Genomic DNA, 8,504 nt, shown 5'->3' on the forward strand with positions numbered 1-8,504 from the left:
AAACTTGACTAAATGTAATCTTCTTCTTCTTGGCGTTCGCAGAGGTTACACAATCAGTCCAGCACTGGTGATAAATGTTGTCGTTTTCTCCAACTCCTGTCGACTGCCGTATAGTTTGGTCTGCAAGGGAGTTGGTGACGGCCACACTTCTTTTCGTTCCTCATCTAGTAAGGGACATCGCTGTAAGATGTGTTCCGCTGTTTGGTCTTCTTGACCGCAGGCACAGGTTGGTGATGGCGCCAGCTTGAACTTTCGGTTCATGTGAGCATTGAGCCTGTTGTGGCCAGTACGCAGCCTGATGAGGTTGACTTGCTGCTCTCTGGACATTGTGTGGTAGTCATCTCTGTTTGTCCTTGGCCTCATCAATGCCTTGATGAATGTCTTCTGCTCACTAAAGCTGACACTGTTTTCAGGTTGGTCTTCCACGGCTCCTTCTTTCGCCAGCTCATCTGCCCTTTCATTTCCTGGTATCCCACAGTGTGCTGGTATCCACAGGAGGACAACTCTTCTGGTTTGTCTGACCATCTGTAATGCTTTGGCCAGCTGTGGGAGTTTGTCGTTCTCTAGGGCCTGAAGGACTGAAAGGGCATCCGAGAGGAAGACAACTTGGTAGCAAGGGTCTGCGGAGTCCTGAACCAAGGAGGCGGCCTGCATGAGAGCTTCTGCTTCTGCTTTATAGTTTGTGCAGTGTTTGCCAGTGGCAACGCTGGATGTAGCTGTATGTCCCCCAGGGAACTGGATGAGAATGCCTGCACCTCCATTGAGCACGGCGTTAGTTGCTGATCCATCGGTGTATACATGGATCCACGCCTCTTTTGGGTACTGTTCGTCGATCAGGGCTAAGGTGAGTGCCTGTCGAGCTGTGTCATTCTGATCTTCTCCTGAGGTAACATGTGGAACACTGGTGCAGATCTGGATGCCTGGTTTCTCTGTTGCCTTGGGGGTTTCCTCTTCTTCTTGAGTCAGAGGTAGAGTGTTCTGTGGGAGGACTTCCCTGTACTGTCGAGAAAGTCTCTTGCTCTCGTGTACAAAACTGCTCCGTTTGAGCCGGTTCTTGGTGAGGTTGCTCAGTCTGTGCTTCATGGGGTGGTCGGGTAGGCACTTGAGCTTCTCGGCCTGTACCATAGTCTTGGCTTCTCTTCTCTGACAGAGGGGTTGGATGGTGGTAAGCTTCTCCATTTCCTTGATGGGCGTGGATTTCATTGCACCAGTGATGAGTCGGAGGGCCTGGTTTTGCACACGGTCAAGGGTCTGCAGGTTTGTCTTGGCTGAGGTTGACCACGCTGTGGAGCCGTACTCGAGGTGGGGTCTGATTGTTCCCTGGTATACTGTCTTCAGTATCTTCTCGTTCGCTCCCCAGGTGGTACCTGCCAGCTTCCTGAGTATGGCTAGCTTGCGCCGGGCCTTCGTCTCTGCCTGTGCAATGTGTGGTTTCCAGGTCTGCCGTCTATCAAAGGTACGTTGCTTCTTCATCCTCTCTCAGAGGAGTTCCACCAAGCCTAATGGTTCCGGCTTTCTGCTTTGGCGACAGTGTGAATAGGGTGGTGGAGGATTTCTCCTTGTTGATGGAGACGCACCAATCTTCTGCCCATGCGTTCAGCCTATCTGCCGCTTGCTGCATTCTGTAGGTGGCAGTACTTGCGTGCTCCTCCTTGCACCAGATCACAAGGTCGTCTGCGTAGAGAGCAGCTTTGATCCCCTTGGGCATCTCAGACACCAGATCGTCGATGAAGAGAAGGAAGAGTGTGGGGGAGAGGACTCCGCCCTGAGGGACGCCATGACGAAGGAGGAACTTCTTGCTTTTGGTCTGGTCGACGTTAACTCTTGCCCTGCGGTTATAGAGGTAAGAGCGAATCCACTGGTACATGTTGCTGGACACGCCTTTCCTCAGCAGTTTTACAAGGAGTCCATCTTTCCAGACCTTGTCAAATGCCTTCTGAAGATCTATCCAGGTGACGAAGACCAGCTTCTGTTCCTGAAAGGCATCTTCAACTTCTTGCGCTAGGTAAGTGACCTGATCTTCAGTGCTGCGGAACTGTCGGAATCCAGCTTGTTCAGGGGCGAGGAGGTTCCTGGATTCCAGGTACCACCTGAGGCGCTCGTTCACAATTCTCTCCAAGGTCTTCACAACACAGCTGGTGAGGCTGATTGGGCGATAGCTGGTGGCCTTCTTTGGATCCTTCCCTTTTTTTAAGATGGGGATCATGATCGCTTCTCGCCAGAGTTGTGGTAGCGATCCTTCTTGCCAGCTGCTGTTGAAGACCTCGAGTAGCTTGTTCTCTGCTGCACTACCAAGGTGGGTTAGCATCTCGTTAGTGATGCCGTCTGGGCCAGGGGACTTCTTTGCCTTTGACTTTTTCAGAGCTGAGTGCAGCTCGTGGAGTGTGAGTGGTTGACTCATGGCGTCCACTGTCGACTGTCTGGCAGGTCTCTCTCTTTTCTCTCTTCTTGCTTCTCTCTGTTTCTCGGGGCTAACATGGAGGTTGCTCTCAGCTGCATAGCTTTCAGCAAATTGGTTGGCAGCATGCTTTCCAGTTAGCACCTTCCCGTTCTCTTCTAATGTGATCTTTCCTCTGCTGGTGTTCTCATCATTCAACTGCTTGGTGAGCCTCCAGAGCTTTCTGCCATCCTTCTCAAGGTTCAGAGAGCTTGTTTTCTCTTGCCAGCTTCTCCGTCTTGCCTGTAGCTTCTTTTTGAGAAATTTGGCTTTGGCTTCCTGGAGGCGGATGTTGTTGTTTTGTGACGGGTTGACTTCTGCTTCCCTTCTGGCGTCTGCCAGATCATCATCCAGTTCCTGCAATTCATTGCTCCAGTAGGGCTTATAGTCTCTCCTGGCACCCCTGGGAATGGACTCACGCGCTGCTCTGAGGATGCTCATGTTGAAGTCCTTCGCCACCATGTTGATGTCTCGACCCTCGACTCTGATGTCTTTGGTGAGTTCGCTGGTGCGGTGTCTAAAGAGGAACCAGTTCGCTCTTTTGTAGTTCCACCGTGGGAAGGAAGCTTCAGTGCAGGACTCCATGCCCAGGGTCAGAAAGACTGGCCGATGGTCACTTCCACCTAGCTGTTCTCCGACCTCTCTGCTGGTTAGCTGGTGCATGTCTTCCGTGCAGAAGGCTAGGTCAGGAGTTGATGTAGTGTGCTATCTTCTGGAGTAGAATGTAGGGCAGTCAAAGGGACTGTTCAAAAGGATGAGACCTTTGTCGTCCTGCCAGTTCTCCACCTCTTCTCCTCTCCGATCCAGGTGGTCATATCCCCAACTCTGTGAATGACTGTTGAAGTCACCCACCACGATGAAGTTGGAGGCCTTTGCGGGGATCGTGTCAAGGGCGAGGTGTCTATCATTGGGGCAGTAGAAGTTGACAAGATGGAATTCTGATGTCTTCGTCTGGATTCGAATCACCTGATATTCGGAGTCCTCCATGTGCGTTTCTATCAAACAGGCATTGATGTTGTTCCTGATGAGGGTCAGGATTCCTCCTTTGCTTCGGTCTGTTCTGTCGGACCTAAGGCATTGGTAGCCTCTCACTTTGAAGGACTTTTGTGGTGTCAGGTGTGTCTCCTGAATACAGCAGATGTTGATGTTCTTCTCATGCAGGATATGCTCCAACTCTGTCTTCTTGTTCAGGATACTTTCTGCGTTCCAGTGCATGACCTGAAAAGGTCGCTGCTGACTGGGTTTCATCCTGGTTGTGGTGGTGCCAGTCACTTTCCTCCCGCGTCCCCTGGCGTGACAAGACGGACGGGAGGGACCTCCAGTAGTTGGGGCTGGGTCCCTTTGAGGCATGGGACCCGACGCTGCTCCACCCTGGGGGGTCCTCAATGGGCGAGCGCCATTTCCATCTGTGCTGGTTGATTGTATCATCATTTGCGTAAGTGCGTGTACCCGTGGTTTGTTAGAATGCGCCGTGCGGCCCGGGTCCTCCGTCTTCAGCATTCGGGGTTTTCTGTCGGGGTTACCTCACCCTTAGCTCATGGCCCGTACGTCCTACCCTGAGAGCACAGGGGGGAGAATTTGCCGGGATCCCACCCGGAGCCAGTTTGGTCCGCGGCCGCAAGCGGCTGATCTCCATATCTGAAGACCGTTCCCCTATCCGCCACCCGGGGACGCGCTGGGTTGGGGGTGGTCGCCCCACTGAAAATCCCACACTGGGTTAAGAAAGATCAGCCTGTCCCAGACTAAATGTAATGAAAGTCCCTCTATCTTCACTCGATTATACGGATGGAGCTTGCCTATACCAAAAAATGAAGAATGAAAATTAAGACATGCATTGCTTCTTGCAGACAGATACTCTGGAGTGCAGAAAAAAATCTGGTCAGACCTTTAACGGTTTTGCTGTTGTTGTTTTTTGTCCCTGTTGGTTTTTTAGTTGTTGTTTTTTAGGTACAAATGTAATGGCCCGAAAAAACAGATTTAAAGTTAGTGGATCCAGGACACATTGTATTTAACCTGTGGTTCATCTCCATTATATATAACTGTTTCTGAAAAGCTAAACTTGGCCAAAAAATTATTGCAACATATTTCGCACGCTAAGAAAAGCATCAAAACGCAATTCACTCCAGTTGAACCCTACATGCTGGAAAAGGTAACTATGTCAGCCGCCCATATCACTTGTCCGACCGATGGCACCCCGTATCCCGTGACAGCCCGTCAAACAAGGTCACCCCCCAAATCATCACAAACAAACGTTATACCAAAATGACCACCCCAAGCAACGATGAAGCAATCAAATCACTTCTAACTAATCAATGATTGGTTGTTTATTTTTTGATAGCATCCCTACAACCTACCAGGTTCCGTAATGATCAATAAGGCCATGGAACTACGATAGCGCTTAGGTGCCGGTTTTTTTTAATACAAGGAATAACAAGTCGCGTAAGGCGAAAATACAATATTTAGTCAAGTAGCTGTCGAACTCACAGAATGAAACTGAACGCAACGCAACGCAGCAAGACCGTATACTCGTAGCATCGTCACTCCACCGCCCGTGGCAAAGGCAGTGCCCGTGGAATTGACAAGAAGAGCGGGGTATTCGTTGCGCTGAGAAGGATAGCACGCTTTTCTGTACCTCTCTTCGTTTTAACTTTCTGAGCGTGTTTTTAATCCAAACATATCATATCTATATATTTTTGGAATCAGGAACCGACAAGAAATAAGATGAAAGTGTTTTTAAATTGATTTCGAAAAAAAAAATTTTATAATAATTTTTATATATTTAATTTTCAGAGCTTGTTTTTAATCCGAATATAACATATTTATATGTTTTTGGAATCAGCAAATGATGGAGAATAAGATAAACGTAAATTTGGATCGTTTTATAAATTTTTATTTTTTTTTACAATTTTCAGATTTTTAATGACCAAAGTCATTAATTAATTTTTAAGCCACCAAGCTGAAATGCAATACCGAAGTCCGGGCTTCGTCGAAGATTACTTGACCAAAATTTCAACCAATTTGGTTGAAAAATGAGGGCGTGACTGTGCCGCATCAACTTTCACGAAAAGCCGGATATGACGTCATCAAAGACATTTATCAAAAAAATGAAAAAAACGTTCGGGGATTTCATACCCAGGAACTCTCATGTCAAATTTCATAAAGATCGGTCCAGTAGTTTAGTCTGAATCGCTCTACACACACACACACACACGCACGCACACACGCACATACACCACGACCCTCGTTTCGATTCCCCCTCGATGTTAAAATATTTAGTCAAAACTTGACTAAATATAATAAAGCAAACCACTATCTCTGCAACCGATTGAAAATTCGAAGAAGTAACTGAATTCCAAAGCCAAAGAGAATAGCCTTTCAGAAACGGGAAAACGAATTCAGAACGCAGACATTAGGCAATGAAATGCTCTCTCTCTTTCTCTCTCTCTCTTTTACACAAACAAATAAACACAGACAGACGCACGCACGCACACCAACACACACACACACACACACACACACACACTGACACACACACACACACACACACACACACACACACACCTACTGTCAATCGCCACTGTTTATTTTTGTTGAATACAAGTGCAAGTTCACGTTACATCCGATTTCCAGATATAATAATGCATGATCCAGAGACAACCCTCTCCCGCCTAAACCCCACCACCCACACACAGATTAGTGTATTGCGACTCGGAGGTAAAATCGCAGAACTGAAACAAATGTGGTACATTCACAGTTCGTGCTCAGTCAAGTCACAATTCCTATTTTGTTGTTGTCAGTTTGCAAATAAGAGAGCCATCTCGGTGTCCAATGTTTCGTTGATTGGCCATCTCTCAGTCTGGCTCTTGCTGTGCCTGTTAGCTTTGGGTCACATCAGAACGGTCAAACATGATGCTAACTGCCACACTTGGTGATGCAGTCATATTTCAGGCAACATAATGGAAACTGACTCATACTTCTTCATGTGAGATCAGAATTTTAATGATTCGTTTCTTGTACAGAGACTCATGACTGAACAAACACATTGTGGTTAAGCCAGTTTTGTTTTCATTGATCTTTCCTCAACTTTTCGTCAACTTTTAACATCTTCTTTGTTTGCATGAGCAACACGATAGAACCGGGAATTAATTACTGTAAGGTATTGTCTTGATGAACATCATTCCCGATACCCCCGCGGGTTAGGGGGAAGAATTTACCCGATGCTCCCCAGCATGTCGTAAGAGGCGACTAACGGATTCTGTTTCTCCTTTTACCCTTGTTAAAGGCACAGTAAGCCTCCCGTAAACCATCACAGATACTGTCAGGCTTTTACACACAGTACAAACACCCTTCCATTTGAACGCTCACCAAACGGGAACATCCTAGGTGCCTTACGTAAAGAGCGAGCAATTTTCAAAGAATTTATTTTTGCGTGGTTTATCTTACCCTTGAGCCATCGTGAACCCGTGTGATCCAGTTTCCCTTTTTCACAATGTAGTCGTCAGTTAGTTATTTGAATGCGACTATTTACAATAGCACGTTTTTATGCACGAAACAAACGGCTGTGGTTCACAAGAACTCTAGCGATGGCTTTTGACTGTTGAGAGGAACGGCAATATGCACTGATAAACCGGCGTCGTCTGCAACGACCCTTGCGTGACCCTGCTTCCGGGCTTTTCTTTTTTCAAACTTTCACAACTTCGAATTGTACTGATCTTGTCTTGATGAAAAAAGAATTCTTTTATGATTAAAGAATGGTTGTGTAACAAGCTGTCAATTTATTATTTAGATTTTAAAAGTTAGGTCTGGCGCAAAAACGCACCACGGTCCAAAAACATTTTGATAATCATCGATTCACGGCTATCGCCAGTTTACATCGATAGAATGAGACCCGAAGGGAAGTAACTCATGTTTGACCTGAGTTCAGGATGGGTCCAAAAAGTGTTCGAGACAATCTGCAAAATTAATTCTTTAAAAATTGCTCGCTCTTTACGTAGGGCACCTAGGATGTTCCCGTTTGGTGAGCGTTCAAATGGAAGGGTGTTTGTACTGTGTGTAAAAGCCTGACGGCATCTGTGATGGTTTAGGGGAGGCTTACTGTCCGGGCGTGAATTCCGGTATCGGCATAACAGCCGTCCAGCACCAAAACGAGGCGCCATTGCTGTTGAGGCCAAGTCCACGAAAATAAATTCTTTGAAAATTTCTCATGCTCGACAGAAAGCAGCCAGGATGTTCCCGTTCGGTGAGCGTTCAAATGGAAGTATGCTTGTACTATATATGTAGACGCTCGGGGAGCTCTGTGATGGTTTACGGGAGGCTTACTGTGCCTTTAAGTGTTTATTGTATAGAATATAGTCAATTTTTGTAAAGATTTTAGTCAAGCAGTATGTAAGAAATGTTAAGTCCTTTGTACTGGAAACTTGCATTCTCCCAGTAAGGTAATATATTGTACTACGTTGCAAGCCCCTGGAGCAAATTTTTGATTAGTGCTCTTGTGAACAAGAAACAATTGACAAGTGGCTCTATCACATCTCCCCCTTTCCCCGTCGCGATATAACCTTCGTGGTTGAAAACGACGTTAAACACCAAATAAAGAAAGAATCATTCCCGATGCAATATCAAGATGTCAACTGTTGACGACCTCGTTCCTGTACGTATGCAGAAAGCACGATCGAACATGACGGACATGTCACGATGATCACGCCTTGAAGCTTGAAGTCGGGAGGCCACCGGCGGGTAAGCTTTTCGCGACGGAAGTCCTGTAATGGTGATCAGAGCTTTCATCGAGCGCGCCGTTGACGTCTTTCTTCTTGCGGCAGGGGAGACCCTCGGTGAAGCAGCACTGGTAGACGGCGTAGAAGAGGATAGGAAACATGAGCATGCTCATGGCCACAATAATGCGCAGGGTGGGGTTGTAGCGCATCATGTCACAACTTTGTGGGTTGATCTGCCCGTAGGCCCAATGAGTCATGGGCCACATTAGGGTCGCTTCTCTTTGATGGCAGAGGTTACACAATCTTCACACTAGAAGGTTATGAGCTACCAATGGAGTTGGCTAATGTGACACACC

The sequence above is a fragment of the Littorina saxatilis genome, linkage group LG1 (genome assembly GCF_037325665.1).
Source record: "Littorina saxatilis isolate snail1 linkage group LG1, US_GU_Lsax_2.0, whole genome shotgun sequence".
NCBI lineage: Eukaryota > Metazoa > Mollusca > Gastropoda > Littorinimorpha > Littorinidae > Littorina > Littorina saxatilis.